The 8,637-nt window shown below is 33.6% G+C and overlaps 1 long non-coding RNA gene across 1 annotated transcript; it reads right to left on the bottom strand.

Annotated features, from left to right (window-relative positions):
- Positions 1-1,072: 1,072 nt before the first annotated feature.
- Positions 1,073-8,015, bottom strand: LOC124885552. Its single transcript, XR_007042664.1, has 2 exons — positions 6,897-8,015; positions 1,073-1,821 (listed from the first exon to the last, which is right to left on the bottom strand). It is a non-coding gene; the product is annotated as an uncharacterized LOC124885552 (long non-coding RNA).
- Between the last annotated feature and the right edge of the window lie 622 nt (positions 8,016-8,637).

Below are 8,637 nucleotides of genomic sequence, written 5' to 3'. Positions count from 1 at the left end.
TTCCTCTGACTGGACGGTTTCTATTGAAATTTCGCTGTACTGGTACAATAATTTGCTCTGCTCGCCTTGGGTTTTGGGGATTCAGTAATTCCTCATCACCCAAGTCTTCATCACTAAGGTTCGGATAATGTACTTGATAACCCTCGTTCTGTACATTTACTTGAGCTCTAGCTAAGGCTGCCAATTTGTCAGCCTCTTCCTGTTATGCCATTCTTCCTATTCGTTCCGATTTCGAAGTTAGTGGTAATAATGTGTCTCCAAAACTTCTGGTTCTTGTCATACACTATAAAATCCTACAAATAAACAAAAACAACAAATAAACGTAAATCTAGGAAACTTAACTAATAGTCAATTAGCGCATACAAACTTCAGCTTACAACCGTATTCCCCGGCAACGACGCCATTTTTGATAACGCTCAAATTACACTCTTGAATGGGTGTAAGCAATCATTGTCAATATAAAATCCAACTAGGTTGGGGCCGAATCCCACAGGGAATAAGGTGTGAACCCAAGTTGTTTGCGATTTAATTCACTGATAGTTTAATGTTTCCTGAAATGGAGGGTTTAAGTTTTATGAATAAATGTTTGTAACTTTAATTTTGATGTTTGTAATCAAAAGTTTATGAAATAACAATAATTATACTCACTAGCTCTTACAGTACATGACAGATGCTAAAGGTGATTCAAGATTCTCGTGTTGGGTAGGATAACAAGCTATCGTTATCGATGTTTATGCTCAAATGTCTCTCGACCTACTTAAGCGTTTGATTTCCTAATCCTCTCGGACTTAGGGAATTTCTATTCATTGCTCAGATTTTATCTTAGGTTAACCAACCTTGTTACAATACTGATTATAAAATAAAGTATTTCTGAGTCCCTGTTGATAATTCACTTCCTACTATATTTGATTTCTTTCTCAAGCAAATCAAAGAAGGTGTGTCTATTGTTTGCAACTAACAAACGTCAATTAAAGCTTCAGAATTATCAAGAAATCCTACCACCTATTGAATCTTGAATAATTAGCACCTTATCAAGACCTAACCCTAGATCCCATAATTCAGGTTAATGGAGTTTAGCCACTCATGATGCAATAAACAAGTACATAAGTTGAATTCATAGCTGGGCATATTAACTTACAATGATGATGAAAATCAAGAAGTGTAACCTGAACTGAATCTTAATACAAAACTCCTAAAATATTGACGACAATCTTCTCTCAACAATAATGTTCTAGAGCGTATTAGAACTCGAGAGAGATAAATCATGCATAACATATATTGCAAGATATGTTAATGATCATTAGAAAACCCTAAAAGCTCTTATTTATACTTGAGTCTAGTTAAGGAAATAAAATAACAACTTAAGTAAATTTCTCGGACAGATGACGCCATTAGGTGACGCCTAATCAAGGGTCTGAGGCCTTATCAGGAATGGCGTCAGATTTTCTTCTATTTTGACAAGCTCTACTTAAGGCTGATGATGTGAATGACGATGTGTCAGGAGTCTGATGATGCATCATGGATGTCGTCAGCTCCTCTATGTGTCAGGAGTCTGATGATGTATCATGGATGTCGTCAGCTCCTCTTCCCTTTTTATAATTTTTGCCTAAGGCTAACGATGATCCTAACGCCTTATCAAAACTCTGGCGCCTTGTCACAAAATGTCGTCACAACTTCTCTTCAACTCTCAGTCTCTGGTTAAGTCTGATGGTGGCCTTGATAGCATATCACCAGGATGACAACTTATCATGAATGTCGTCAGCCACACTTGTCCTTTATTTTGCTTCCATTATTATTGGTTCCCCTTCACCTTATCTTTTACTGCAAAATTAAAATAAAACCAATCAAACACGATAAAATTTGATTAAGACTTCACAATTATTCATGGCTAAAAGCATAAAATATGTTAGCATTTGCTCACACATCAGTGGCGAAGTCATATCTTGGTGGTACGGTGAAGGATAAATAGGTATTACATCTAATCTTGATACAAGTTAAGAATGGTGTGGGTAAGTAAAAGGTGATGATTTTTTAGATCGATGGTGATGGTATCTTGAGGTACCGAGGGAGGTTGTGTGTTTTTGATGTAGATGGACTGTGAGGTAGAATTTTTGCCAAAGCTCATGAGTCGTGTTATTTGATTCATTCTTATTCGATGAAGATGTATCGTAACCTTAAGGAAATTTATTGGTGAAATAACATGAAGAGGGATATGGTTAATTTTATGGCTAAGTGCATGGTGTGTCAATAAGTGAAGGTAAAGCACTAAGGCCGGGTGGTTTATCTTAAGAGATTGAGTTGACTATGTGGAAGTGAGAAGTAATTAATATAGATTTCGTTACTGGTCTTTCATAGTCTCAAACTAGTATGATTTTATTTGGGTCATGATAGATAGGATGACTAATTCTGCTTATTTTTTGCCCGTGAAGACTAATTATTCTGTCGAGGACTATGCAAGATTGTTTGATCAGAAGATCGTGACGTTGCATGGTGCTCCAAATTCCATTATTTTAGATCGTGATACTCAGTTCTTATCTCATTCTTGGCAGTCGTTCTAGCGATGTTTGGGGACTAAGGTAAACCTTATCATCGCTTTCCACCCACAGATAGATGGACAAGTGGAAAGGACCATTCAGACTTTGAAAAATATGCTTCGGGCTTGTGTAATTTACTTTGGTAGTAATTGGATTGACCATTTGCCTCTTGTAGAGTTTTTATACCATAATAATTACCATTCCAGCATTGGTATGGCTCTATTTAAGGCATTGTATGATAGGAGGTGTAGATCTCCCATTGGGTGGTTCGAAGTTGGTGAGACAAAGTTGCTCAGTCCTGACTTAGTTCATCAAGCTATGGAGAAGGTGATGGTGATTTTGGATAGGCTTAAGACAGCCCAAAATCACCAAAAGTCCTATTTGGACGTTCGATGAAGAGAGTTGGTATTCAATGTTGGTAATCGGGTATATTTGAAGGTGTCTCCCATGAAGGGAGTAATATAATATGGAAAGAAGGGAAAGCTAGTTCCTGATAATTTAGCCACTATTTGATTCTGAAGAGAGTGGGGAATGTTGCATATGAGCTAAAATGTCCTGCAATTTTGGGTTCTATTCACCTTGTGTTTCATGTGTCTTTGTTGAAGAAATCTATGGGTTACCCTTCCTTGGTGGTTCCTATTAATAGTGTTGGCATTTTGGATTCTCTGTCATACGAGGAGGTCCCGGTGGAGATCTTGGATAGAAAAGTTTGTAAATTGAGGACTAAAGATCCAGTTTTAGTAAAATTCCTTTGGAGGAACCATATGGTGGAAGAAGCCACTTGGGAAGAGGACAAATTATCCTAAAAGGAGGATAATGTAACACCCTCAAAATTGGGCATTTTACTTTGGCCCTTCCATGTTTGAAATTTTGATTTTTGACTTAAATTGTGTTTAGACATGTGAATGGGGTGTCTTGGGAGAGTTTTGAAATTTTTGTATGAAGTTCGAGGTGGTTTTGGACCACAGAAGTAGTGAGACTCCGTGATATCCCCGTGTCACAGAGGATAATCTCTGCGATAGAGTCTGTGACACGATGGATAATCTCCACGTTAGGGTCCGTGGCACAGAGGTTAGCATCCTCGATGAGATCCGTGCCACGCCTTATGTAAGATCCGTGCAGTTTTGTTTTATTTACTTGGGGTGAGGGTTATTCGGGCTCTTTCACCTATGTACTATCCTTAAGTATTATATAGCCTATTCCCTTCAGTTTAAGATATTAATATCCCTAATTAAGCTCCTCAACTCAAAACCCAAAGAAAGCATAAGGATTTAATCATACATTCATCCTCTAGGTCCCAAGCTTCAGATTACTATCCAATTCTCATGTGTCAAAGGCATGCTACTCTTCCCCCGCTATTATTTTATCAATAATATGTGTTTATAATTATATCCATGTGATGTAATTGTGGTTTATGAATGTGGATTTGAGGTTTTTGGAATAATTAAAGCTTAAATTGTTTTCCCATGGCTTTAACAAAATTATTCATGCTTTATTATATGTTTTAAAACCCGTTGGGGTGCATAGGGATGGTTAATGGGACGGGGGTCAAGGCATTCCTCCAATTTGATGATTTTGGTATTAAAATTGGTTTGATAATTATGTTCCCTCAACCCATTTGTGTAATTAGTTTTGAAATATGATTTGTCCATCGGTTTGTCTTGCTCATCTATACTATTGCATTGTATAAATGATTAAAAGATTAAAAATGGATTTTGAAGGCCTTTTTGGCTGTGTTTTGACTGAAATTGAAACCTTGGGGGTCGAGGCATTCGCCCGAGTAGATTTGATAAGCAAATGGGGTCGAGGCATTCCACCGAGTTAATGAAATTGTAATTGCAACATGATAAGCTTACAAATATAGGGTATGGTGATACTCATGGTGTGCCTTAATGTATAATTCTGTGGTTAAAGAGTGGGTTATGTTAAGCTTGTTTTAATTTGGACTTAATAAGGGTTATGCAGCTAAACTGTGAAGGTGTGGGTCTTGAATGAGTTGTTCTAAAACTCATGTTTGCCAACATGAGGATTGGTCTTAATGACCTTGTGTAGTTCATACTATTAGTATATTTGTTTCTTGGATTGGCGTAGGATCAAGGAATCCCTTATTATTCTTTGATATCTCTAGTTCATGGGGCTATCATGCACTAGGGTTCTTTCAGCAAGGGGAGCTGAACCCATATATCCCATGGGTGTCTGTTATGACGGTTGAGCTACGTAGTCCAGGATAAAGTTTTCCTATATGCTAAGCCTTATTTCCTTTTCCAGCATGACCTGCTTATTTATCTCTCTCTATATATATACATACATACATACATACATATATATATATATATATATACATATACATACATACATATATTACTATCTCTAATAAGTGGGGATAAGCAGGCACGTCGAATCTTCGACATGCCTGCTTGTGCTGCCTGCTTCAACTGCTCCAATCGTAATTTTACTGTATTATCCCTAATTAATTACTATAGGTTATTTAAGTATTAAAATTTATAATATTTAATAAAAATATAGAATATACATAAAATAATAAATTAATATTTGATTTTTTAAATTAATTCAATGTCTTATATGAGACCCATTTATGCTTTTTTCACAAGTATTTTTATAGTAATTTTACTATATCACTTCTAATTAGTTATTATAAGTCATTTAAGACATGTCTTCTTCGCCGCTTCAATCGTGATTTTAGTATATCAACCCTAATTAATCACTACAGGTTATTTAAGTATTAAAAATTTATAATATTTAATAAAAATATAAAATAGACTTAAAATAATAAATTACTATATAATTTTTTAAATTAACTTGATGTCTTATACGAGGCCCATTTATGCTTTTTCCCACAAGTATTTTTATAGTAATTTTACTATATCACTTCTAATTAGTTGTTAGAAGTCATTTAAGACATGTCTTCTTCGCTTCTTCAATCATGATTTTATTATATGACCCCTAATTAATTATTATGGTCGCATTAGCAAATTAATAATATTTCATAAATGGACACAAAATGATATGACAACATAAAATATTTAATTGATTGTTGAAATTATATTAGTGCCACATGTGTTGACTTTCAAAATTATATCGGTATCACTTAAATTGAAATAGAAGAAAAAGTATTATAAATCACAATAAAATATTTGATTGACTATCGAAATTATAGAGTGCCATATAGATTGACTTTCGAAATTATATCAGTGTCACTTAAAGTGGAATAGAAGAAAAAGTATTATAAATCACAATAAACATTTGATTGACTATCGAAATTATATTAATGCCACATAGGTTGGCTTTCGAAATTATATCAATGTCACTTAATTTGAAATAGAAGAAAAAGTATTATAAATCACAATAATTAAAAAATAAAATTACTTTAATAATTAATTATCTAAATTATATTTGTGTCATATAAATTAAGATAAAAAAATATATACTGGCACAAATCCTTCAATTTCTGGTGTGTGTGTGTGTGTGTGTGTGTGTATATGATTATGTGCATTGGCTTTGAATGGTTTTGAAATATTGATCATGGCATTATTTTATCCTTGTTTTCTGAGTTGCATGCCTGTTCTCATCCCACTAACTGTCTTCAGACACTGTATCCCCATGCGATGCAGGAATTGAAAATACTTTTACTTTTCCTACGCAGTTATTAGGTGATCGTGGGATAAATCGTGAGGCAGATTAAAGTGGAAAACTTCCATACTTCGGAAGACCTCATTTCATAATTAGGTTTCCTTATGTTATATACTTTCCCTTGATTTAGTTTTAGATATCGTCGGGGGCATATACCGACCTAGATTGATGTTGGTTTAATAGAGGATTTTTTGATTACTGTGGACTTGGGATTGGTTCTTGAATTCATAGACTCCTTTGAACCATACTTACCTATTTTGTGGTATGTTTGAAATTTCGCTACTACACTTGTGTTGTGTTTCGTTTGACTAGGCAAAGGGGATGGTCTCCAGTCCTTGTTGGACTTGAGATACCTATCACGAACATGAATTTTTATTATTGATTTATTTTGATAGAAAAATTTTTATATGAAAAAAATTGTGTCTTCTTTGAGCCAAAGCACCACAGATGAGTCTCGAGTTTTGCCAAATGATGTCGTTGGTAAGGTACTAGGGCAAAAGCACTCTGAAAGGGTGAGATGCTTGATATTATGAGTTGTTCCTAGTACAATTTTTAAACAAGTTAGTCCTCGTTTTGGTGGTATAAGTGCATCAAGTAGTGGAGGTTCTTGTTCGTTTCAATGTCGAGAAAACTACAACCAGATAATGAATTCTCACAATTAAATATTGAATGCTTTAAAGACTTATATGATAATGAAAGAAGGAATAATACCAAAACAATTTGTGGTGCTCTTTGATTCTCCTTCAATGATTTCTCCCACAGCAGGAAGTAAAGTTCTCTTTGTTTTTTTTTCAATTGAGTATGTCAGTTTACTTAAATTGGTTCTGAAGTTTACTGAATGTGTATGTCAGTTTACTTAAATTGGTTCTGAAGTTTACTGAATGTACTTGATATCTGTATTCATGGATGACATTTGAGGAATAAAGATTATATATTATATATGTTATACTGAAAAACATTAAGAAATACAGTGATAAATTATTATCTATGAAAAAATAAATACAATGATAAATCATTTTTTCAATGATTGATTGTGTAAAAATATTTTAAAACATTATCAAAGTGTTACTTGAAATTTAGGGAGCAAAAAATAAAATATTTGCAGAGGAAATGGATATAAGTTTAACTGTCTTATCAAATATATGGAGTAGCATTACTTGCTGCTGCTGCTTTTCGAAGTGGAGTAGCTCAAACCGCGAATGTTCTATATCGAATTTTACTAATTTGAATGTTAAAAATATTGTGAATTGCAATGATGGCAATTCTCAATTTTGATTGGTCGGGTAGAAGCTCTTCAAGCCTTAGGGATCAAAATACAATTTTAGTTGCAGTAGTTCGTTCTTGTTTTTTAGTTTCTTCACCCTCCCCTGTAACTTCTTCCATCCCACATGCATCCATGACTTATGATGTTGTTGATTGATCAATTTGTATTTATGATGCTGTTTTTAGTTATTCACAGATATAAGTGTTTTATAATAAAGGTTGAAATGTTGTTTAAGTTTTATACTTTGCGTTTTACGTAGCCAAATGATGCGGCTAGTGGATCTATTTCGCCCATGGATGCAAGGAGGTCACGTGATGATAGTGATCATAATGACCATCATTGATTTCACTGTAAATTGTCTTGCATATTTAATTATGACTATGTAATTGTGTGGTTGAAGTGAGTCTTAGAATATTAAAGATTTTGTGTTTAAATTTGATTTTGGAATTTGAAGATGTTAGCTAATGTTGAAATGTGGAGTTTGAAGATACTAATAAGTGTTGAAAACTTGATTTTGAAGCTTAATGATCAATGTAATTCTAATATGCTTGTGAATTACAACATAATTAGTTATATTATGTTAATGATATCTGAATTGAATAAATAATGAATTGTAGGTTATGCCTGATAAAACAATTAAATTTGAGTTAAAATTAGAATAATTAAATTTAAATAAAGATGTGCGATTTTAAACTGCTGCAATTTGTTATTGAAAATTGAAGGTCCACTAAATAAAGCTCATAAAAAATAATTGTGGAGGTTTTGAACCGCCGCAATCTTTAAGTGTAAATTTATTTTAAACTGTTGCAGTGTTTAAGTGTAAATCTATTTTATAATGAATTAAGTTTAGATTAACGGAGGTCGACAGTCACACACGAACCGCTACACATTAATTATGACGGTCAGTAAAACACTATCGCAAATAGATTGTAACGACTTTTATTGTAGGGATTTTAAAAACTGCTGAAATTATAATTTGTGGAAATTGCAAATTCCCGTAAGCCTTAAAATTAACCCCACAATTAGATTTTTTTTTTTATTTATTATTTTTTTTTTGTAGTGGGTGAAAGGTTCCAAATATGAAGGTAACATATTCAACTAACGTTTTATGTTTGTTGAATTCCAAGTAGATTGCACTGAATTTAGGGAAGTTAAGAGTAGCTGTATCCTTTAGTTCCAACTAAATGA

The sequence above is a fragment of the Capsicum annuum genome, chromosome 7 (genome assembly GCF_002878395.1).
Source record: "Capsicum annuum cultivar UCD-10X-F1 chromosome 7, UCD10Xv1.1, whole genome shotgun sequence".
Lineage (NCBI taxonomy): Eukaryota > Viridiplantae > Streptophyta > Magnoliopsida > Solanales > Solanaceae > Capsicum > Capsicum annuum.
This window is presented reverse-complemented; position numbering and strand designations above follow the sequence as displayed.